The following is a 25,485-nucleotide window of genomic DNA, read 5'->3' as shown; positions in this document are numbered from 1 at the left end:
TCTCCTCTTCCCCTTCCCCTCTTTTCCTCTCCCCCTCTTTCCCCCTCCTCCTCTTCCCCCTCCCCCTTCTTTCTCAGCTTTCAATTATACATTCTTTGTTCGGTATATTTAGTGTTTTAAGTATGGCATATAATGAGATTTTTCTTTCTCATCTTATTATTATGTGCTTCTTGTAGCTATATGGATGTGTTTTTCCTTCGTTCAAAAAAATTTCCCCTATGATCTTGTTAAAGATCTGGTCTACTCCTCTAAATTGGGATTCTTCTCCCTCATCTGTGCCAATTTTTGTAAGGTTTGAACTTTGCATGGAGTCCCACATTTCCTGTATGTTCCTTGCCAGTTTCTTTTCCTTCTTCATATTCCTTGTTTGTTTGGTTTAGATATTTTACTTTATCTTCTAGTCCTAATATTCTATCTTCTGCTATATTCATTCTAAACTGGCCTTCCTTTGAGTTTTCTAATTGATCTATTTAACTTATTTAAATTTAGTTATTTAAATTACATCTTTGTTTCAGCTTGAGTCTTTTATCTCTTTATTGCATTATTGTTTTCAAGTCTTGGCTTGTCTTTGTCATTTATTTCCGGCTTATATTTCCGTTTTCTTGGCCATCACTCAGGCATTTATTCTCTTTTTATCTCTTTCTCCTTAATTTCCTTGATCTGTTTCTTTCTGACTTCTTTAAACTTCTTGGCATTTTGGATGAAGTTTATAATTTTTTTATTATTTTAAATTCTGTGTCTTGGACTTCATCTAGACAATTCTCATTGGCAAATATTTTTAAAGGAATGATAAGTTTTGGAAAGGAGATATTGACTTGATCATTCATATTGCTTGGTTGTGTGTGTGTGTGTGTGTGTGTGTGTGTGTGTGTGTGTGTGTGTGATGAGATTCTAGTACTTGGCTTTCTTTTTTTCTTTCTGTATTTCATGTGAAAAGAGCAGGCATTGCAGAAGAAAGGATATGACAATGGGTTTAGCCTGAAAGTTATAAATAGTTTATGTGAAATAAAGTCAGATAGACAGAGGGAGTTTGGCTGGTATGCAGGATGTGCACTTGGGCCAAACCTGGAGTGTAGGGGTAGCTGTGGTCAGAGTGGAAAATGTTGGATGTAGTATGCCAAGAGGATCTAGATGGGGGGGGAGGAGGTTACAGGTAGGGCATGTCCTGGAAGAAGCTTATAAGTTGATTGCAGTGCACACAGGATGGCCATACTAGGCCATAGCAATAGATTTGGAGCACAGGCTACATCTGGTGGGTTAGAGAGTGTAAGTGGAAGAGAGGATCAGGCAGACTCAATGGACTAGACTTTGGAGACAGATGTGTAGGATCTGGCTAGGCATAGTGGTTAGATGTTTCTGGACTTTTAATATAATTGCTCTAAGTTTTAAACATTCTTCTTAGGACCTTCATTGTACTCCGTAGTTCTGGATCTTTTGTGTTTTGATTTTCATTTAGTTCTAGAAATGTTTCCTTCTTGATCTCTGTGATAATCTGGGAACCATTAAATTGCTATTGCTTAATCACAGTTGTACATTTTCTATAGTTTCTCCTCCTGCTTTATTCATTTGTCATCAGATAGAATATAAGATATTTTCCTATACTTTTTGAGACTTTCTTTATGTGCTAATACATAATGCCTGCACAAAGTCATGCTGTCTACATTCTAGCATGGGGGGGGGGGTGCTCATGAGCCATTACTCCTACAGGAGGAATTATATTCAGTTGATGGTTTTTGAGGTGGCAGGCAGAAATTTATTCATTTGTTGATTAATTGCTTTATTGATTGGGTATATCCCCTGGTAGGTATATCATTCTCCAGTGAAAGGAAGAAGTATGTGATCAGCACAAATTAGACTTGGTGTGTTATTTTGAGAGAAAGAGAGAGAGAAAAGAAGAAAACATGAATTTGGGAAGTTAGAGAGGGGTGAGGAGGGAAGACTAGGGGGGTTGGCGAACATGATCAAAGTACACTGTATAAACTTCTGAGATGTAATACAATATACCCTAAGAGCAGATCTAGTACTGCTAAGCCATCTGCCCCCTCCCAGAGGAGCTTTAAATTGAGAGTGGAAGTGTGCTAGTGCCTTATCTGGCCTGACTCAGGTAACATGGCCTTTCCTGGAGCCAGTGTTCTCAAGTTCATCATGGGATGTACCCCCTAGTTTCTAGGAAGACTTGAAGAAGGCCTAACTTCTTCCATGCCTAGGTGCTTTAGTTACTGAAAGACATTAACCTTTGCTTTGGTCTGCTGGAGAAGGATGAATACAAATGCCCAATGCTGTGTGAGGACTTAAATCAAAGGGGGAAAGAGTTAATTCCTCTGGGAGTCATCCATCAGCAGCAGTCAGTTCTGATTTAAACATTTTCCCATAAATTTTTACCTAGTTCCTGTGCTGCAGTGAGTGAGTAGTTAAAGTTGGCAGAGGGTGTGATTTTGATGGATTATGCCCAATTTTCTTTCACAATCTTTCCATCCACCAGCAGTGAGATGTAGATAGCATTTTAGTTTGAGGAATGCAAACTATTGGGAAATCACAGCCTTGACACTTGGTACGAAAAGATATTATTTCTTACTCTCATTTTAAAATACCAATGCATGAATTATTTTTTTTACCTGAGATTTTTAAGATTGCTTAAAAATTTCAAGAAGTATTAAATAACATTTGTTTCTGCGGCAGTGGGACTTAAAACCTTTTTCTACCTCTGTTCTGATGAGCAAAGTTGGTTGTTATTGGCAATAAGTGTTAGAGTTGCTGCCTATAAAAAGTGTACTTTGTTATGTTTGTTTGACGGTGTCTTTTTTAAAATATATATTTCAAGGTGTGGATAGTTATATATCTTCTAATATGTAACCCAGGGTTTAGGATGGAGTGGAGCAATTCATTTTGCTTTGGATTATTTATTTGTCTCTACATTGAACAGATATTTATTGGAGCTCATTCTCTTTTCTTTTGTGTGAGAGTGGCAAAGGTATTATGTGACATAAATCCTGAGAAGGAAGATACACACAGTGCTTCAGGATCTATCCATCCAAAAGATAAATACCACATCAACCGAAACTACATTTATTTATAAACACTACCACATAGTTAAAAGTTCAGCTCTGGTGTCAAGCAAATTTAGCTTTACTACTGACTCTGCCACACAGTAGCTGTATGAGCTGTGGGACATGTATAAGCCTTGAAAGGTAGTGCAATCTCCACTGCTGGGTGTATTAGTCGGACCTTATCTATAGATGAAAGGAAGGCCCAAATACTGTCTTCAATGCAATAAATCTGATGATTATGAATGTGCAATGAGTATTGATATTTTGATATCATGTGTATGATATCATGTGTATTTTGCAATATGAATGCCACAATACAGTACAAATCAGAAATACATCTAAAATCTATAGTTCTAAGTGGGTAATGCTTTTAACTTTTAGAAACCCATAAAGTGCTTCCACAGAATCTCTAAGACTCCTTCTGTAACAGACTCCCAGACTTTACCTTGGCTAACTTTACTTAGAGACACTATGCTAGCTTTAAAAACCGACGCCTAGACCTCCAATGTCTTCCAATACAGGAAGAAAGACTTAGGCCATAGTTATAGGAAAGTTCATGAGCAAAATGTCCACAAATGTACTGTAACTTTGTTTTTTGGTTTCTGTAGTCCTGATTCTTGATAACTGGAGTAAGACAAGGATATGGTGTGTATGTATGTGTGTGTGTGTTTGTGTGTGTGTGCATATATTTAAAGACAAAAAGCTGTAAGGATTTGGATTACATTATTTGGACATGTTTCCCTATGCAGCCTCTGGTTGGCAATAAAGACTTTCTTTTTGGCTTTAAGAGTGTCCTTATCATGGTCTCTGGTGAGCTTACCTCCATTTTTGAGTCTGCAGCTAGTTCCTCAGAGACTGTGAACCTGGGCCACTAGTGGTCTCAGATCCCCTCTGGAATGAGATCATAGAACATGAATAGTTCCTAGGATATGCATATCCTGAGATTTTTCAGGGACCAACAACCTTCTACCACCTCTAGTCCTGCTGCTCTAGAGGCTCCCGACGCCTCCATCCTAAAAGAAGAAATTGAAGAAATTTGTCTAAATCGGTTTTCTCGAGAGGCAAATCTGTTTGATACCTTTTAAATAAAGCACCTAGGAAAGAGTGGATGAGGCCCTAATTCTGGTGTTTAGGGTTTGCATGAGATGCCATATAACCTCCTGGTTTATGTTTCTATGGTCGGCACCCCTGGTTGTCCTTCCTGTTTGCCTGTCTGTGTATTCCTGTCAATTCTGTTGGTTGGAGGAATAGTCCCAAGATACTGTTGAAATGTATATTAAAGCAGTTCAAGGAGAATTCTGTAGATGAGGATGAATATGGTATTCGTTTCTTGCCCAGAAAACTTCTGACCTGTGAAAGCGATTGGTCCTCTTTTGGAATTGGGTAGCCCTGTTAAGGATCTCTGAACCTGGTTCAGGCTACCTGGAATAGGAGGACTGAAGATCCTGGAGGCCACAACCAGTTTTCCCTTGTTTACCAGTCTGGTCTCTGGTATAAGACCCACCCCCCTGACTAAAGACATATGCCCTCTTGTGGGGGACCCTAGTGTTTGTTTAGTCAGGTCACGCAGAGAAACCCAAACCTCTTGGCCAAGAAGACCCTAACTTTTCCCTTCTATATGCCCCAGTATGACCTGACTCTGCCAGAGAGGGAGAAATGGTTCCCCAAGCCATGCTGTTAGAAGGGTAGACTCTTAAGCCTCAGGCCTCATCTCCTCAGAGTCATGCAGAATGACTCTGGCTTATGGGAGCTCCGGGAAGAATTTTCCTGGGCCAGAGACAGCTCTTGTCCTCTTTCTGAGGGAGGTACCCTTAGAGGGCTCAAAACTGAAAGGTCTTCCCCCTTGACCTTTTCATGGTTTATGTCGTCTTTTCAACCAATGATCTGTGTAATTGAAAACCTCATCACCTGCCATTTTCTGAAAAAAATTTTTCAGGCTCTAATTGGTCCCCTGGAAACTGTCTTTTACACATACTAGTGTAACATCATGTCCATTGTGTGCCACGAGGAAGGAGAGAGAATACAACAGTGGGCTCATGAGATAGCAAAATATTTTATTATTCAGACCACATAAGCTGTGTCTCTGATCAATTAAAGCCACCAGACAAGGACTTGGGGACCATCTTTCTTCTGGCAGTCCCAAGTAGTGACTGGAGCAGAGTCTATAAGCATAAAGCCTGCAAGCATCTGAGCCAAGTTTCAATAATAATTTTTACCAATCAAAACGTGGAGATTAGGGACTTGCCCAAGGTTCCAGGACAGTACAAATGGCGTTGAATGTAAGTGCTTTCATCTAGCCAATCAGATCCATTTGTTCTTTCCATTGTTAGGAACAGGCATTATGTTTTAGGTAACATAATTAGAGAGGCGGTTGGTCAGCTTCTGGAAAGTCCTCAGTTCCCCCAAGGGCCAGGAACACAATTTTTGTTCTACCCTATAGGTAAAATGAAGTCTGAAGTCAAAATGGCAGTACTTGAGAAAAGTTTCTTTACCTGTTCCCAACGCCAGCCAACCTGGGACGATTGCCAACAATTCCTGGACACACTCTGCCTGGCTGAGGAGCAGGACAGGATTTGGATTGAGCATAGAAAGGCCACTCTTGGGGTGGAGGATAACTGAAAACAATACTGAATGAATAGAGTGGATTTTCCTCACTGCCCAACCTGACTGGGACCCCAACACTGACAAAGATAAGGAGGCTCTGGCCAATTTTTACCCGGTCCATTTGGGAGGATTAAAGACAACTAAAAACAAAAACAAACAAACAAAAAAACCAAACCACCAACAACAAAAACTCCAAACTAACAATCTGTCTTAGGTGAGTGAGGTTCTATAAGAGCCCCAAGAATCACCTGATGGGTTCCTGGGGTGCTTTTGTGAGGCCTGCCAGGTGTTTACTCCCATAAACCAAGGTGCACCAAAAATACAGCAAACTGCCAGTGTAGATTTTGTTATACAGTCAACCCCAGATATTAAAAATCAAATCAAACCAAAAGAAAACTTCAAAATTGAAAAGAATTTGAGAGTATAAATAGGCCCCTCAAATTAAATATACATATTAATTAAATATTTATTAATTAATTAAATATAAGTATAAATATTAGAGATTGCTCATAAGGTTTATAATAACTGTAACTCTGTAAAAGAAAAAAAAAGATTGAACTGAATTGGTATGAATTTTCCACAGCCCATGTCTTAAAGTCCCTCTCTAAAGAAAGGGGACTTCTTACATTGGCCAAAGAAATATCTTGGCTCTAGATAATGGCCCTGATAAGAAGAGGTAGCCATTTTTTCACTATGCATAGGGCATCAAAAACAGGATTCCCTGGAATCCCAAGGAAATATGAAGGTATATTTGTCTGTCTAGATGGTAATACTAGAACCAGTCAGGACTCTCCAGATGTTGCTAACTCTGCCCAAACCCTGATTTCTCCAGAACCCAAACTACACACATCAAAAAATAGTGAACAAAAAGGAAAATTGTCACATAGGAGACAAATGGATAGTAGTTCTTGAAAGACAAATGCTCACCAAACTCCATCTGGGGGTATCCAACATTGCTAGGTTTCTCACATACAGATGTTACATCCCTCAATTAGTCATTCTTGCCAAAGACATTTTCTCCATATATTCCACTTGTATACAAATGAATCTCAGAGGAAAAAAAAATGGCCAAGAGTATCAGTGCCTGAGAAGCACTCCTGGAGAACATTGGCAAGTAGACTTTACTAAGATGATGCCCATGGTCCTTGGGTGTAAGTATTGCAATGGAAATTTTGGAGTTCTAGTTTCTTTGAAAAACAAAGTAATATTACAGAAATATAATTTCTTTTAATCCCAGGTATGGGTTATAGAGCTGCTTTAGACTGTCCACAGCAGCTGACTATGATTTGCCTCATGCTTTGGTGGGGGTGTAATTTTGCCAGGTACAGATAGTTTCTGTGATTTGTGATGTTCAGAATTCTGGGGATTTCTGAAAGGGTATACCAATGCTAGGGCCTGGAGAGGCAGGGTTGTTGTTTTTGTGGGTTGTGTGTTGTTGGTTGGTTACCATTTGTTAAGTAATCATGCACTAAGAAGAAACAGCATGAAGTAATAAGTTATCCTGATGGAGAAGATTAATCTTGCCCCAAGGAACTCAACACTCCTAATCAGCAGGAAGTAGTCTAAGGATAGCATCCATTGTCCCCCTTTCCTCTTTATCCTTTTTCTCTCATATTTAGTGTTAGGAGGTTGAAAGGGTGAGAGATGGGTGGCTTATGGTAGAAGAAAGAATAACCCATAAAGTAGCAAAAGTCCACTTATAAACTATTTGTTAGTTTTCATAGATACCTTCTCTGCATGGGTGATAGCACGTATGACTGAATGGAGACAACAAAAGTCTGACAAAGCTCCTGACTGTTAATTAAAAACTACCTTGTGCCTATAGGTAACAAATTTCAGGACAGGTTAAAAAGAATGAATAGTCCCTTAAAGGAAAATTGAACTAAACATGTTTTTGAGACTGGTAAAAATTGGGTGACCTGCTTACCATTTGTCCTCTTAAAGGACAAGTGTATCCTGTCTCTGTAAGGTTTGACCTCATTTCAAATCATGCAGGGGAACCTCCCATCCTCCCTGAGCTAAGAGATGTTCATAAGGCAGAATATACCAACAATCCATACTCATGTCCTTAAAGACCCTGAAACAAGTCCAAAGGACCTCATCAGATGATTTGAATAGCCATGTCCTTGCCTTGTGTCTGAGCCTGATTACAAGTTCCAGCTCATTGATCTTGTGTGGGTAAAGAGAATCTTGACCTGGATCCTAGAGCTAATGTGAAAAGGCTCATATTCTGTGGTCCTTATAACAGCCTATAGCTGTGAAGGTCACTGGTGTCAACCCATGGGTCCACCATATGCAGCTGAAGGAAGGTACAGAGGACAGTGATTGGTGGATGGAAACCAGGTCCTCCAATTGCTATGCTGGCCTTATGATGATGATTGTCCTATTTTGTCTTCTTTGCCTCTCTATGAATAAGGTTCATAGCCTCTGTAAACCAAGCCCCTGGGTATGAAAGTTTAAAAATGACCAAACCCAGGGAACTCATAGCCAATCTATTTACTGAAACCTAACCCACCTTGCAGAGAGATCTCTGTAAAGAATACATCCAGAAATAATTAGAAAGAGAGACTGTAAAGGAGCCCACTCTGGGGATGTGGGTCTACTATTGACAAAAGGGACTCTGATCTACCCACTGCTATGTTTTCCTGCTTGATAACCCCCGTCCCCTTGCAACCTTCCAAGATCCAAGCAAAGACCATTGTGCTCATTGGGCTTGTGAAACTGAGTACTCCTGGGGTCACACTGACCCCTTCACAGCCTTAGAAAGAAAACCATCACCACCTACCTGTGATCCCAGGCAATAAATCCCATATTTATAAAGAATAGGGCCTGGGAAGAAACTGGAGCTCATTACTAGGGAACCACTAAAACCTGTGGAGTAAGATTATATGTAAATGATCAAGACCTATATAAAAATTTACTATCCAAGAAAACAAAAACAAAACAAAAGAAAACAACAAAAGCAAAACTCACCAACTAGGGTCATCCAACCCATTGGCCCAAACTAACTCATCTTCATACTCTATGAATATGATTCCCTAAGGTGGCAAGCCCCCAAACTCCAGTCTCTCCAGGAATTCTTTTGATAATCATTTGGCATAAAGATCCAGGACTGCCCATCAATATTTAGGATGCTAGAAGGAGTGCATTCATTCCTTAACTATTCTTTTTTTAAAATAAAATATTAAATATTTCATGTATTTACATTTCAAATGTTATCCCCTTTCCCAGTTTCTCCTCTGGATACATCCACATTTTGGTCTTCTTTCTTCTTGAGCTTCATATCATCTGTGAATTGTATCGGGTATTCCAAGCTTTGGGGATAATATTCACTTATCAGTGAGTGCACACCATGTGTGTTCTTTTGTGACTGGGTTACCTCACTCAGGATGATATCCTTCAGATCCATCCACTTGCCCAAGAATTTCATAAATTCATTGTTTTTAATAGCTGAGTAGTACTCCATTGTATAAATGTGCCATATTTTCTGTACCCATTTCTGTATTGAAAGACCTCTAGATTCTTTCCATCTTTAGACATAGGTAAAGACTGCTGGCTATGTCTGTACCCTAAACTCCCATATTATATCGAGATTAAAATGAAACAGTAAGTTCCACACTCAGTCCTGACAAATGTAAATGGGACTAACTTGTGCATCTCAGGTAACCTTGAAGGAAAGGATACCTGCTTAATGTCACCCATATAGCACCTAGTATTTCCTCCTATGCAGATTCCTGTAGTCACACACAGCAGGATAACTACAGAAAGGTCATTTAGTGTATTTCAAGGCCCCAGAGGCTACCTGACTAGCTTACACTAAGAGCTTCTCCATGTGTCCATCTTCTGAATTGTTGACACTCCTTTGCATCCTCATGTATGTCATACTAGAGGTGTTCATCTATAATAGCAAAAAGCAGGCAGTGCCCACCTAAATCTAGATTCTGGGCTTCCCTGTGCACAGTGAGCCATCCTTATTATGATCCCCATGTGGTGGCAGCAGCCGTTGCAGTATCCACTACAGTTGGGACTTCAATTTTTTTTTTTTGCTAATATTTCTATAATTTATGATTACTTTTTATAGTTAAATTAGTATCTTCCATTTTCTTGTGAAACGCTGTTTACTACTTATCTAATCTAATCTCCATCTCATTTCACCTGTGTCTTCCACGTTATATTCTCTCTGGTAAAGAATAAAAAGTCAAATCTCTGCTCTGTAAAATATATCTTAATATCCAGCTTTTAAGACAGGCAGACATAGTGTGAGCGACAGACCAAAATGAATATTATTATTGCTTCAAAAATGGGTGAACTAGATGACTATCCTAAATCTGTTTTCATGTGCATGCTTAGAGAAGAGAAAGAATAATTTTTTCCCTTCAATTGCACGTGAACCATAAAAGTGGACACCATCTTTACATTTAAATAGGCAAGGTAACCACATACTGAAAATCACATGTATCAGATTTCAAAAACACTAACATAGTTTCTGCCTCATTCATTTTAAAGCTTTAAAATTCAGCAAATTCTTGCGAATTTTATGGTTAAATAAAATGAAATTGGCTCTAAATAGATATGTTATAGAAAAGGAAAATGTATATGGCTTAAGTTGAAGGAACTGAGGTAGTACTTTAGTCACTGAGGAAGGAGAGATGAGGGTACGCTACCCTTTTCCCGCTTCCTCTATTACAAAGTGGATTCTCAGTAGTTTCCAGGAAAACTCAAGATTTTATGCAACACATTCAACTACACCCATACAGTGTAGAAAAAAACTATAAGGTCCAGTTAGACCAATGACTAGATAATAGCATTATATATTCTGATTCTAGTGACTATCATGAGTTAGGCAACCTTCTAAATGGAAGCATCATCTTTATCTCAAGTCTGCCAAAGTTTGTGCTTGAGTCCTTCTCCATCAAGCTTTACACTCAGAAAAATCACAAAATTCTAACATTTTAAGTAAGTTTACAATTTGTGTTGTGCTGCATCAAAGATATCCTTGACCACACATAACTTATGGACTGGTTATTGGACATACCTGACAGACATTCTCATCTTGTCTTGTAGATGAAGTCTGGTACTTAACTAGTTACTAACAAATTAAGACTGTCCCATAATCAGCCACCAAACCCAGACACTATTGCATATGCCAGCAAGATTTTGCTGAAAGGACCCTGATATAGCTGTCTTGTGTGAGGCTATGCCAATGCATGGCAAATACAGAAGTGGATGCTCACAGTCAGCTATCGGATGGAACACAGGACCCCCAGTGGAGGAGCTAGAGAAAGTACCAAGGAGCTGAAGGGGTCTGCAACCCTACAGGTGGAACAACAATATGAACTAATCAGTATCTCCAGAGCTCGTGTCTCTAGCTGCATATGTAGCAGAAGATGGCCTAGTCAGCCATCATTGGGAGGAGAGGACCCTTGGTCTTGCAAACTTTATATGCCCCATACAGAGAAATGCCAGGGCCAAGAAGTGGGAGTGGGTGGGTAGGGGAGCAGGGAGGGGGGAGGGTATAGGGATAGTATTTGAAATGTAAATAAAGAAAATATCTAATTAAAAAAAAAGAAAAGAAAAGAAAAAAACCAGACCTCAGGCATCCTTAATCTTTAGGTTGAGTCTTCCGATTCTCACCTCAAACACCTTCCAATCCTGCCTTTCATTGGAACTGACTTTTAGCATCAAATACTAGGTGTCTTCAGTCTTCCATTTCATTATATATATATATCCCCCCACTGTTTTCTGCAGGAACTTAAGAAATACCAGAAAGGCCTAACCAGTGCCCAAGAGGCTTAACAGGTCATGCTACCTTGACCTTGGCCTGAGTGGGAACCTAGGGATCTAAAAACTAATAAGACACAATGGAAATGACAGAAAAGAGGACTTGAAAGGCCCGGCTGAAATCCATGAGCAGAATTAAAGCTGTGCAGACTGCTACTCACAGGTGTTAGCTTTTTCTGCAGTGTTATGGTACCTGGCATTGCATTTGCGTATGGTTTTAGCAACTGGAAACAGCATTACCTTTCCTCTTTTCTCAGTTTCTTTTTCTTTAGGGAAGATCCTGACTGCAACCACATCGTGGTGCTGCCCTTGCCCTTTTTAAAGGCATGGATACATTTTGTTGATCTCCTAGACACATTGGTAGCACTATCTCTTCATCTGCTTCAGAAAGATGCTGAGTCCAAAGACTCTTCTCCCTTTCTCTGCCGAATTTGCTGTTATTTCCATCAGGGCCCGTCACCCACAACTTTGCTCTTATGGAAGTAAGAGCTGAAGACCAAGATGCTTCAGTGACCTAACAACTGTATATTCTACTTGTGTTTCAGAACAAAATCCAGTTAACATAGTTTTATACTGTTCATCTGAAAAGTTCACTGAATTGAAAATTAGTAATAAATCATACACCTCTGGTTCCTGCACATGGGTATGCTTTCTTTCCAAAGACTCATTTATTTATTTTATATATGCAAGTACAACACCACTGTCTACAGACTCACTGTGCCATTGGATCCCATTCCAGATAGTTGTGAACTACTATGTGGTTGCTGGGAATAGAACTCAGAACTTTTGGAAGATCTGTCAGTGTTTGTAACCACTGAGCCATCTCTCCAGCCCCATGGGTATAATTTTAAGTATGTGATTTGCTCAATGTTGGTTTAAATGTGTAATGGTGATTAAATTTCTTGTCTGAGGTCAAATTTGTAATGTGACTGAAGCAAGAAAATATTCAGTTACAGGACAGAAATTTCATACCCTATGAACTCTGACCTCTGTAGGTATATAAATAGGAGACATACATTTAAAATACTAGTATTTTAAGTGGTATAAATTTTTAGTTCAAAAATTTAAAACCCATTTAGTTAGATGTAGAAATGATGGTTCTATCCCTTGGGATGGCTTATAAAAGAGAATATTTGCTCAATATTTCAAGATCCTCAGATTGAAAATGCTGTGTAAATAGTGGGCCAGATTAGCTTGCCATGTGTCTCCCTGTGTGCACAGAGCGTTTGATGACTTTAGCGGGTGGAATGTGGGGGGAGAATCTGGCTCATTATTAGTTTTCCTATTTTGATTTGATCAACTGTTGTCAATTACAGACATTGGTAATTACCCACAGAAAAGGAGAGGAGGGAGAATAAAACTTGCTATCATAATATTTATCTTATCAGCTATGGTATTTTCCTATAAAGAAAAAAAATATTGTGGTGAATCGTGTAACACAGCAAGTACTGATTTTTCAGTGCCCTTGACTCAAGTGTATTTTACACAGATTTCATTTTTTTCCCCCAGATAAAATCCATGTTTATAGAGTACATTTGCTTCCCTTCCTACTTTCCTCTGTGAATTCTTCTCTTTGGGTTCTCTTCCCACTGAGATATGATATGCCCCTTACATTCTAGCCCCCAGGGAATTGTATAGCACAAACTATCTCTGTCCAAACGTTTCTTGTGAAGATTAAAATGTTTTATATCAACATTGTCCAACGTAGTTGACAATATCTTGATGTAGCTGTTGGATCTTTGAAATGTGACTACTGCGAATGGGCAACAGAGCTTTTAATTTGATTTAAATAGACACCTGCAGCCAGGGGCTATTGTTTTCCCAGGAAGCACACACTCAAACAACTTCAAAATAATTAGCATAAACTGCTGACTGCTTTTCTTGACAATGCTTGAAGGATATTTGTCTTCACTTTCCCCATGCTTGCCAATTAATCAACTTTGAATACTGATTTTATCATTAAACTTTATATTTATAAATCTATGGTTCTTTCAAACAGTCTGGGGCAGTATCTCTAGATCACAATTCATCCCAAGTCTGGCTGCCTATCAGAACCTCTGGGGGACACATCTCTTGCATATTACTGAGGGCCTGATTGATAGGAGGTCACTGACTCTGAAGATAGTGTCCTTTTGGAGTTCCTGACTTAATAATCTCCCCTTTTCTGAGTATCTATTGTTTCTAGATAAATCTATGAACATTTGTTACCTGAAATTCTAAAAATATTCTTGCAACTTTCTCTTCATGTTACTTCTTGCTATCTCTTTCCCACCCTCTACAATCTGTTCTCCACAGAGCTGAGATGATCTTTCTAAATGTTAAGAGAGAGCACAGCATTCAGCAGTTCAAATCCTGCAAAGGCTCCTCCACGCCTCCCAAATGAAATGCAGGCTTTTGTGTGCATGTTTCACAAGACCCATGTGCTATTCTCAGATAAAAACCCGCACTCACAGGGTTCCTTTGTTTCCCTTACCATTTTTACTCTGTGAATTCCTTTTCACTCCTCTCCCTACTTAAATTTCTTTTTAAGTTCTATCCTACATCAGCTACATAGCACAAACTATTGCTGTCCAAACATTTTCTGAGAAGGTTTAAGTAGTTTGTGACAACCACGTATGCTTGTTATGCAGCCTTCAACGGAAGTGTGGTTGTGGGTGAAGTGAATGTGACCAGGGTCTATATTCTTAAAGAAAGCCATCTCCCCCTTATGCAGCACCTGTCAATTGCCAGTAACTTCTTAGCTGGGGCAGCAGGTCATTGTTTCTATTTGCCTTCTCCATGCTAGGATTTTGTCTGCTTTGAGATTCTGCAGGTCTTAGCATGCTGCCACAACTGCTGTGAGTTTGTATTTGCAAATGTCATACTATGTCCAGAAAACAGTTTCTCTTGGAATCTTCTCACCTCCTCTTCTGCAATGAACTCGGAGACCTTTGAGAAAGAACTGTGATCTAGATCTTCTCTTTAAGATGGAAAACTGAAGTCTCTTATTCTTTGCAGCTAGAACAGTTGTGGACCTCTGTTTTTATCCTTATCAAATGCAAAAAAGAAGCTTCTATTTTAAGGGTTAAGAGATGCACTAGTTTATGGGTGTAAGGATAAATCATTAGCAGTAATTTTAATACTGTGTCAGTTTAGCAGGATACTAGTACGCGATTCTTCCCTAGAGTCTATGATTTGTCAAGTCACAGGTTCTGGACCTAGATAACAGTGTCGAGTATAGGTTTCATCTACTGGGGTGATTAAACCTAGTTAGAATGTGGTTGATTACTCCAGTGACTTTCATTTCATACTGCACAAATGCGCATGTCTTCCCAGGATGATCTCAAGGGTCACAGTTTAAGATTGATGCTTGCCTTGCTTCTTTGGTAGCGTTCAATGTACCTTCAAGCACTACAAAAGCTACCCAGAAGCAGTAAAATATTCAGGTGAGTTCCAATATGATTTCTTCATGTTCTGTGATTCAAATATGTGGTATCCTTAGTAATATTGTCTTATCAAGCTCTGGAGGGCATGAGAGAGCACTGATAATAGCTTATAATGTCATAATGGAGACACATTACCCAACAGTTCCAAAAGAAATAACCCTTTCCTGGTACTGGGCTATTTACTTGTTTCCCTGTAGTTTTAGCAGTGGTATTGTTGCCTTCTTATAGATGTGTATATATAAAATTTTATACATGTGTATATCTTTTCAGAAGTTTATGGAGTAATAGGTTTCCATATGAATTTTTCAAAAGGCCTTTACTATTAAATATCCCTCCTGTATTTCCTCCTCTGGCCTGACTTTCATTCCATACCCCAATTTAACTCTTCATTATCCTATTACCCTCAATAATCTCATATACCTCGTATACCACTGCATTCTATCTCCCCTCCTTTTAAAGGCTCTGACTCCTCAATGACTCTTACTCATTTCATCACCCCTTTGGATATTCTCAATGAAGTGAGCATATATGAAGATTCAAAGCTGACATCTGCCAATGAGAGAAAACATGTTGCATTGGTCTTTCTGGGACAGATACCTCACTCAGGAAGATTGTTTCCAGCTCCTCCCAGTTTCCTACACATGTCATACTTTCATTTGTTTTTACGGATTTTCCTTACCCACCCATCAGCCAGTGGACATCTATATGGCTTCCATTTTTTGGTTATTGTGATGAGAATAGTAATGAACACAGATGAACAAGTATCTCAAAAAGAGTATGTAGAATCCTCTGGGTATAATCTCAGGGTTGGTATAGCTGAAGAGTGTAATAAACCTATTTCTAGAAGCTCCATTGTGAATTACATAGTGTCTGTGCCAGTGTTTCTATCAGAAGTTAATAAGTGTTCCCCTTTCTCTACTTCCATATCAGCATTTGTCCTTATTTATATATTAGCCACTCATACTGGGATAAGATGAAATCTCAAATTAGTTTTAATTTCTTTCTCCTTTTTTGGCTAAGGATGTTGAAGCTTTTAAATGTTTAGTAAGGATTTAGATTTCATCTTCTAAAAAGTCTACATAGTTCCATGCTTTATTTTATTTTATTTTATTTTTTTTGAGACAGGGTTTCTCTGTGTAGTCCTGGCTGTCCTGGAACTCACTTTATAGACCAGGCTGGCTTCAAACTCAGAAATCCGCCTGTCTCTGCCTCCCAAGTGCTGGGATTAAAGGTGTGCGCCACCACCACCCGGCTCATACCTTACTTTTTAATTGAATTGTTTCCTTGATGTTTAGTTTTTGGTTTCTCTATATCTTATTCACTGACGCTCTGTTAGATGTATAGCTGAAACGATTGTTTACTTTCTGTAGGCTGCTTCTTCATTTCAAAGACAGTACCCCTTATTATACAGAAACTTTTCAGTTTCATGAGACCATATTTATTATTAATTTATCTTAATACCTGTCCTACTGGCTCCTGGTCAGATGCCCTTAGTGTAGTGATGAGTTAGTGTGTATTCTCTATATACTTCTCTCTCACACTTATGCTGTCAAGTCTTATATTTGGGTCCTTGCCCCATTTGGACTGCAATTTGTGCAGGATAAGCGATAGAGAGCAACTTTTATTTTCTACCTATAGCTATCCAGTTTGACCAACACCGTTTGTTAAAGATTCTATCTTTTCTCCTGTGTGTATTGTTGGATTCTGTAAGAGTCAGGTGATTTTAAGAGTGTGGCTGTGCATGTATACTGTTTAGGTGGTTGGTGTTTTTATTTTTGCTTTTGTTTTTGTAATTTTCATACAAATAAAAATTAAAGTCACCTGGGTAGAGAGAACCTTGGCTGAGAATTTCCTCCATCAGATTGACTGTGGGCATGTCTGTGGGTATTTAAAATAATGATTGGTGGGAGAGGACACTACCACAGCCATGCAGGTAGTCCTGGGTTTGATAAGAAAAGAAACTGAGACATGGAGAATAAAAGGCAGTAGGTAATGTTCCTCAGTGGTCTCCGCTTCGACTTTGCCTTCAAGTTCTTGCTTCCATTTAAATACTTTATTTCATTTTGACTTAGATTTGGTAGATGATATTTATCTAGAAATTCACCTTTTCTGGGTTTTTTTTTTTCAGTTTACTTGACTATAGATTTTTAAAGTATGGTTTTACAATTATGTCAATTTCCTCATTTGTGTTGCAATGTTTCCCATTCCACCTTAAATTTTGTTAGTTTGGATCCTCTCCTTCTTTTAGTTAATTGGCCACCAATTTGCCTGGATCTTGGACCTTGATGAATATCCCCTTTTTTAGATTAGGGGAGTTTTCTTTCATGATTCTGTTGAAAATATCTCTGCCTTTGACATATGTCTATTCTCTTTTTTTTTTATACCTGTTATTCATAGGTTTGTCTCTATTATAGCTTCCAGAGTCTCTCCATTTTCCATCCTTAGTTTTTCTCCTTTTCACTAAAAATAGACTATCTGTCTCTCATTATAAAACAAAACAATAACAATGACAACAACAACAGGAGAGGTTTCTAAGGTATAATACTGAGGGTGAACTATCTCAGAGGTGAAGGGGTGGGGGAATGGGGAATCTGGACTCTGTGAAGTGGGGCCACCAGTGAAGTGGAAACTTCTGTTTTCTTTGGAAAGTCAGTTATGTCACATGATGTTTTTGCTAAAGTAGACACAGGTGAAAGGATGTTTTGCTAAAGCAAGCTTGTGAAAGGACATCTGATGAAGGATTCACGACGAAGTATTCTTCATCAACAACATGCAAATATTCATTGTTGAGCTCTGTTTGTAGTTTGTAGTGATTCCCAAGAGAGGAATGCACCCAAAACATCTAGTGGTATTCTGGCTGCTTCTCGCCACTTTGGTGGACTTGGGATAACTGGCCGAGTAATGTCAGATGATACAGACTCACATGGAGTTTTGCTAAGACAGCCTTAAATGCTGAGGCACAGCACGAAGAGGATACATGATGTTTGGAGGTAGTATAAATATGAGTTGATGGACTGTGAGAAATGCTTGTTTGCATAGCTAGCTTTGCAACACTTCTTTGTCTCTGTCTTTGAGTCTTTGTTTTCACTTTGTGGAGAGAGGCACAGCAGAGAACTTCTCCTGGTCTTGATTGCTCCTGTTGATTAGTGCCAAATCAGTGGAGAACTTGCTGTTTCTGCTAGGTCATGTCCCCAACTGCTGAATCATGTTTGCTATCCTGACATTACTGAACTGGATTGCTGGTATATTTTTGAAGTATTTGCAAGTGGATTAAGCTGCTGCTGCTGATTTCTGTGAACTGAACTCCTGATTTCCTGACAATGCAGATGGGATTTGGTCCAAAGAACAATATCTATGCAGGACAACTTCTACCATAACCTAATACCCTTCCTTTTCCACTACATCTGGTGGATGGTGAACTAGAAAAGAGGTTAAAACATGTAAGAACCCTTAGTAAAATAGGATTTGAAAAATCAAACCCTACACACTGGGAAGGAGGACAGGGTTTGAGATTTAAATGAATGCATGAATGAATGATCCACTGAATGAATAAATAAATAAATACAAACACTACATTGGAAGACATAACATATACACAAAGGATGAAGTTCCAACCTGTACATGTTGCCTCAATTTCCATGTAGTTCATATGAGTGATGATGATGATGATGATGTAGAAGTATTTTTGATGATGGCTGAGTAAGGCTCGTCTATGAGCATAGGAGAATATCATTAGGAATCATTTTTACTATTTTCCTAGACCAGAAGTATTTGGTTTTCCCCTATATACCTGGCATATCTAGTCTCAGGTTCTTGATCACTCAATCAGTGTTCATTTGGGTTCCATCTTGTGAAGTAGATCTTAAGTCAAATCAAATATGGGCTGGTTACTCTCATACGTTCTGTGCCACTATTGCCCTAGCATATCTTACAGTCAGAGCACCACTATAGATCAAAAGGTTTGCAGCTTGGTTGCTCTTAATGTTTCTCCATTGGTAGCATACATAACATCTTTTATTCTACTAAAGATGATAGAATGTAGGGGTGAAGTTTCTCTCTGGGCACCAGTACACCTTCTCCATGTTCAGTGAATGGTGTAGATGTTATCTACAGCAATGGAACCTTGCTGTCAGTTTGTAGCAAGCAACCTATAGTCTTGACAACAGACAGAGTTGTTTAGGGGATTTATATGGGACTACTTTGCCTAGCATTGTAATCAGATGTAACACAATCTCAACATTGGAAGCTTCATTTGGTAACAAGATGGCCAACTGGGATTCTGTTTCCCCTATTATTTAGTGATCTCATTTATGTATATATTTTATGAAGCTTCTATTGTATTAAGTATTCTATTGTATTAAATATAGTATGAAAATACTATATTTCAACTAGCTTTGATTTCTATCTCTCTCTCCAAATTTCATCTCTCATCCCCCACTCCCTTCCCTCTCTCCATGTGATCCTCCAGTTCCAGGCCTTCCAATCCATCAGTATTAATTATCTTTCTTTTTCTTATTGAGATTTATTTGACATCCCCCTCCCCCACCTAGATTCTTGCTCTATACCAAACTTCTGTGGTTTCATAATTTGTAGTATGGTTATCATTGACTTAACAGCTATTATGCTTATATAAGTAAATACATGCCATACTTATTTTTCTGGATCTGAGATGCCACATTTAGAATATTCTTTTCTACTTCTATCCATTTACCTGTAAAGTTTATTACATCATTTTTGAGGATAAAGTAATAGTCCCTTGTGTAAATGTACCATTTTGTTTCATTTATTCTTCTGTTGAGGTATATCTAGGTTGTTTTAAAGTTATGGCTATTATGAACAGAGCAGTAATGACAATGGTTGTACAAGTATCTCTGTAAAAACAAAACAACAAACAACAAGATCATAACTCTTACTAAAAGGAATCCAATTGGTCAGTTTTTCAGGAAGAGAGAACAATCTGAAATGTGTATGCAACTAATTAAAAAACTCCCACATTTTGAAAACAAACCTAATAAAATGAAGGGATTGAAAAGAGCAAATAATTAGGTAAACTAAAAGTTATTTCATAGTAATTATTGGAATGAGATAACAGTGTTAGCTTATGCTCTATGAACTATTCAAATAAAGTCCACTAACATGATATTGACAGAACACCAAGTCGGTTCAGAATATCACTTCTCACAACTTCAATGAAACATTAAGTAAAACACACATGCAGAATTAGAAAAAAGATTCAGTATATGTTGAAGGTTTGAAATCAAATGGAGGTATACTTTGGCCAGAATGGAATTTAGAAATCAGAAATACTGAGTGACCTGGAATTTCCAAACATTTTCAGATTAGGAAGATGAATATTAAAATATTCTGTAGATTAAAGGAAAAAATTACATGAGCAATTAAGATATTAGAAATATTTTATTACAAGTAGAGTTAAAGCACAACACAACAGTTTGAGGCATTCTGTTATTGCTCAACCATTATTTAGAGTTCACATTTGCAGTCTAGATACTGACTTCTGCATATGTTCTCAAAGAAGAAAGTTCTGCGGTTTGTCTTATTCATCAGGCATCTTTAGGCATCTCACTGGACCAATGAATATCTTTTTTTATTAGATATTTTCTTTATTTAAATTTCAAATGTTATGCCTTTTCCTGGCTTTTCCTATGAAAGTAGTTTAATAGTATAAAGAAGATCCCAGGATTACATATCATCAATCAGCTCTGTTGAAGAGTTAAAGTGTATACCATCTGCAACACTAAATAAACTCTGTCAGAAAACAGAACAGGCAAGAAGCACTTTCTCCTTATTCTATGAGGGAGATGTTATGATGCTAAAACCTAACAAAGTTACTAAGAGAAAATAAAATTTAAGCAAAGGGCCTCTCATAATAGCAAATGGGAAAATGCTTAATAAAATATAAGCAAATTAATCCAGCAATACTTAAATTGATATATATTGTGCCCAGACTCTTAGAAATACAAGTTGGCTTAACGTTTTCTGAAAAGAAAATAAATGTAACCTATGGTAATAAATCAAAAATATTGTTATTTGATCAAATTCTTAATTTTATAACAGCATGTTAGGAAATGAGAAAATGAAGAAAACATCCTAAATTAGATAAAAATTTATCTATTGATTTGTATTTCCTAATGAAACAATTTAGTTTTTCAGAGTTGAATAAAAATAATAGCATGTAATTTTACTCTTTGTTTTTAACTTTGAATAAGAAGGCCCAACACATAAGACAGGGGAGTGTAAATTATAGGCATATGAATTAGAAAGGAAAATAAAACCTTATGTTATTTAGCAATATAATTGTCTGAAATAGAAGATCTAGTGGAATGACTTAAAAGCAAGCTATTACTAATTACTAGACATTTTAAAATAAAATGTTAATGCTAAAAGGATTCCATTTCATAGACTAGAAATAAACTGTAAGAAAATTAAATTTAAATGTTTTCAATAAAATATAAAACTATTCAATATTTGGTAATAATCTTCATGAAAGATGTTACGTCAGCAACTCCAAACTACTAATTCTAATTTATGGATAAATTAAAAGTAAATACAGACACAGGTCATGCTTATGGACTCACAGGCACTATTGAAATGATATCATTCTTTATCATTTTTAAAACTAAAACCTACAATATTTCCCCCAAGAAAGCAACAATCATTTTCTAAATGGAAAAGGAGGTGCTCAGAATCAAGATCATGTAAACTAAGTCTGAAAATTACAATGAAGTAGCAAACTATGCACTGAAATCAGGAGCATCAAAACCTGGATTGGCTTCTAGGATTAAAGAATGAAGTCTAAATATGAGACCACGGAATATTGATTGGCTATTGATTACGATATCAGTTACATGTTATGGGTTCAAACTTTTGATATGTATGATAGAAGACTCACAATAAAGACCTCCATATTAAAAAAAAAAAAGAAAGGCAACAAAATGAATAAATGAACATTACACTTGGTCAATTGTTTCGGCAAAACAGATATACACGAATTCTCAATCAGTGCAAGACAATGTGCTCAACACCATCACTCTTCACAACAATGCAAATTTAAGCTGTATAATGCCCTCTAGAATGGCTGAAACTAGAATGACTGACAGCACCACTTGCTTGTTGAGATGCAGGGCAAACAGAAATTTAATACATTGCTGCTCGCAGCATCAAATGCTACAATTACTTTTGAGAGCCATTTGGCACTTTTAAATGGGGTTAAGCGTCCATCTACCCCATGGCCAAGAGATTCCATTGTTACTCAAAAATACTTGTAGAAGTATGTTCATCATGACTCTGATCATAGCAGCTTCAAACTGGAAACAAGACAAGTGTCTTTTTAAGAGGAGAATGGATCAATAACATGTATTTATAATTGTTCCATGGAGTGCTAGTACTTAACAAGTAAAACACAAGCTACTTATGTACACACCAGACAGACATAACCATCAAAAATGTTAGATTTATTACATGAATGCATACCTTATAATTTACTTTATGTGACATCAACAGATGATATTATCTGCTCGTTGATATTGAAAAATTGTTTCATCTATATAGTATACATATTATTTAAAACATGGTATGTGCCCTCTTTAAGCTCTCACCTTTCTTACTCTCTAGCCCTCCCTCTCTCCCTTGCCCTCTCTCTCCTCATGGCCATGGCCGGCCTCTCTCTCTCTTTCTCCCTGCCTTTCTACAATAAAGCTCTAAAACCATAAAAAATGGTATGCTTCATAAATATGAACAATTATTACTCATCTATCTGAATAAATGTGTGTGTGTGTGTGTGTGTGTGTGTGTGTGTCTGTGTCTGTGTCTGTGTCTGTGTCTGTAGCAGGAATGTACTTGTAAGAGTGAGGTGGAGGAACTAAATAAAACATATGTTTTATTGAGATGTAAATGCTATCCCAACTTGTACCAGTTATACCAGTGCATATAATTGTCACAATTTATTGCAATGAACTATTGGAATCTTGACATTTACTTAGAATTCAGCTGAGCTGGACAGGCCTGGTGGCATATGTCTTTAATCCCAGTACTCTGGAGGCAGTACAAATCTCTGTGAGCTCCAGGGCAGCCTTGTCTAGCTTGGGTAACTCTCCTTCCTCATGCTAAATTCCCAGTTTTAGTTTGATGCTCTTATTTTGTAGAGTTGTGGATTTTTTTGTTTTGTTTTGTTTGTTGTTTTTTGTTTCTTCATTTGTTGTTGTTTAGATAAACTGACCTAAGATTCTACTTTGGATACCATCTTTGTATTAGGAAAACCCATTGGTCATCTGTTTATGGCATGTTCTATTTAATCATAGGCAATGGTAATGCATGCCATTGACAAATACTATGTTCTTATTTTCTCAGCACTGGAATGCCCATCTCCTGTTTTTTTGTTTTTTTTTTTTTTTTTTTCTGAGGCCCTGCAGTGCTTTCCATACAACAGTTCACACACCAGCTGCTGCAGCCAAAGATCCAGTAGTTGTTCATTTACCATTTCTGTTTCTGTGTTGTTGTTGTTGTTATTGTTATTAAATTTATTAATATTTGGGAGCCAAGAAGCAATTGGTTAACATTCTAATTATCTTCAGTATGTTCATACACAGATCATCCTCATGGCTGTTCTCAGCTTTCTGGGTGGGGACGATTCTTTGCCCTTTTCTTTTGTGACAGTTTTCTTCTGTGCACATTTATTCCACCTGCTTTTTATTTGGAAATTGATTAAAATTCCTGGCCAAATTTGAGTCCCTTATGGTTTTCTAGCACTGCAGTGAAACTTACAGTTAAGAAAATAGGCGTGTCTCCTGTCACTCGCTGTAATTTGAATAGGAGTTTAGAGACAAACACATTTGCTATATTTGCCACCTTAATCCAATTTCCCAAGTCACTTTTAATTAGCAGCTTCCTTGCTGTTTTAATGCTGATGCACCTGGTAGCTCTCATTATCACATTAATGTGGCCCTGGCTGATGGTCTAGACACTTGGCAGTCAGTGGCCTGGAGTCTTCTTATTTGTAAGGTAGAAATTTCACAAGTTCACGAGAGTAGAGTGAATCAGACAGAAATTGCTTTCTATGACACAAGCAGCTTTGAGGAGGGAGAAAATTATGATAACAGGCTTGTGTTGTCAAGAAGTGGGATTTGATGTCTTAAAAATTCTACCACTGGGGTCAACTGAATAGACAAGCACTCGCAAACTTAGAATGTGGGGAAAGCCATTCTTATCATTGCCTCAAATTTCCCTAAGTACCTGGCTCCCAACTATTTATCATTTTAATGTTGACCTAGCACTTTGAGAAGCTGTCTATAAACGAAGGAAGTGTTTGTGTACCAAAGTCAAGTGCTATTTGCTGATGCTGCTGTGACTTCCGTTTGACTTCCTGATAAAAGCAGATGGAAAGGTGTTCTTTTGCTGTTTGCTTCCTCATAAAAAAAATCAATAGTGCCCAAACCAAGGACCGGAGTGCTGCTGTTTCCCCTCCCAGCTGTTATTAGAGGCAGTCCAAAACTTTCCAAAGAATGGTAGGCAGTAGTGTTCTTCACGGAGCCAACAGTAGCCTGGCTACTTTCCATTGTTTAACCCATGGTCACAGATCATTTATAACACCTCCAGCTGGTGTTTCAGGTAATTGACAGTCTCACAGAAGATACAGATTTATTATGTACTTTTCCAGAAACTGAAGGAAGCATAGAAGAATTAGATAGTTAGGAATTAGCCTGAAACATAGATCGGCTGAGAGGATGGTTCAGGGGTTAAGAGCACTGATGGTTCCCAGCACCCACACAGGGCTCACAACTCTCTGTGACTCCAGGTTTGGAAGACCTGACAGACTCCTTGGGCTGCCAGGTGCACGTATACAAAAACTAAAATGAAATACTTTTTAAAAATCAGAAAACATTTTATGAAAAATTAATACCTCTACCACAGCATTTGAAGGAGAACTATAATTTGCTTGTTAGTAAACTGATATTAAATCAATCATTTGAACCAAATGGAATTTGGAAACTTAGAATTTCCAAAAAAAAGTAGTTTAATCAATCAGATTTTACTGATTTAATCATTAGATCATATATTCATAATAGAAAAATTTAAAAAAATATATATGTGATTCTACAATCTGGAGTTATATACTGTTAAGATTTTGTGTACAAGAATAGTTTTAACTTAATATTCTACCTTTAAAATGCATTTGAATGGGTTAAAACACATCATAGGTAACTTTGCCCTTTAGACTGGATTGTTTTTGCTTGTTTGTTTTGTTTTTTTTTTTCTTTTTGCAATGTTGTGAATCAAACTCTTTCCCATTTATCAAGCGACTGTTTCCTGATGCTCTATTGCTGAGGATATGGGTTACTTCCCTCATCAGTGCTAACAGCCTTTCCATGCAAGAGAATGACCGATCTTCCCTCAGGAGTATCTAAGTGTTTGCACTCCCTACTGAACTCTACAGATGCCTGAGAAGTGATGTATGGTTGGAATATTCTTTCCATCTCTAAAGGACTGAAGTGAAATTGTTTATAGAAGCCCCTCAGTTTATATTACTACCAATGAGATTGTGTGCATGACTGAATTGTATTTCTTCGGAAATTCTGAATACATGTTTTCAAGAAGCATGTTTACTCTCTTTT

The 25,485-nt window shown here is 37.7% G+C and overlaps 1 pseudogene; it reads right to left on the bottom strand.

The window, feature by feature from the left end:
• The window catches only part of LOC110317866, a 161,054-nt pseudogene extending 142,464 nt beyond the window's left edge, over nucleotides 1-18,590 (bottom strand).
• Nucleotides 18,591-25,485: the final 6,895 nt, after the last annotated feature.

Source organism: Mus pahari, chromosome 3, assembly GCF_900095145.1.
Source record: "Mus pahari chromosome 3, PAHARI_EIJ_v1.1, whole genome shotgun sequence".
NCBI classification, from domain to species: domain Eukaryota; kingdom Metazoa; phylum Chordata; class Mammalia; order Rodentia; family Muridae; genus Mus; species Mus pahari.
Note: the sequence above shows the minus strand (reverse complement) of the source record. Positions and strands in the feature narration are given on the sequence as shown.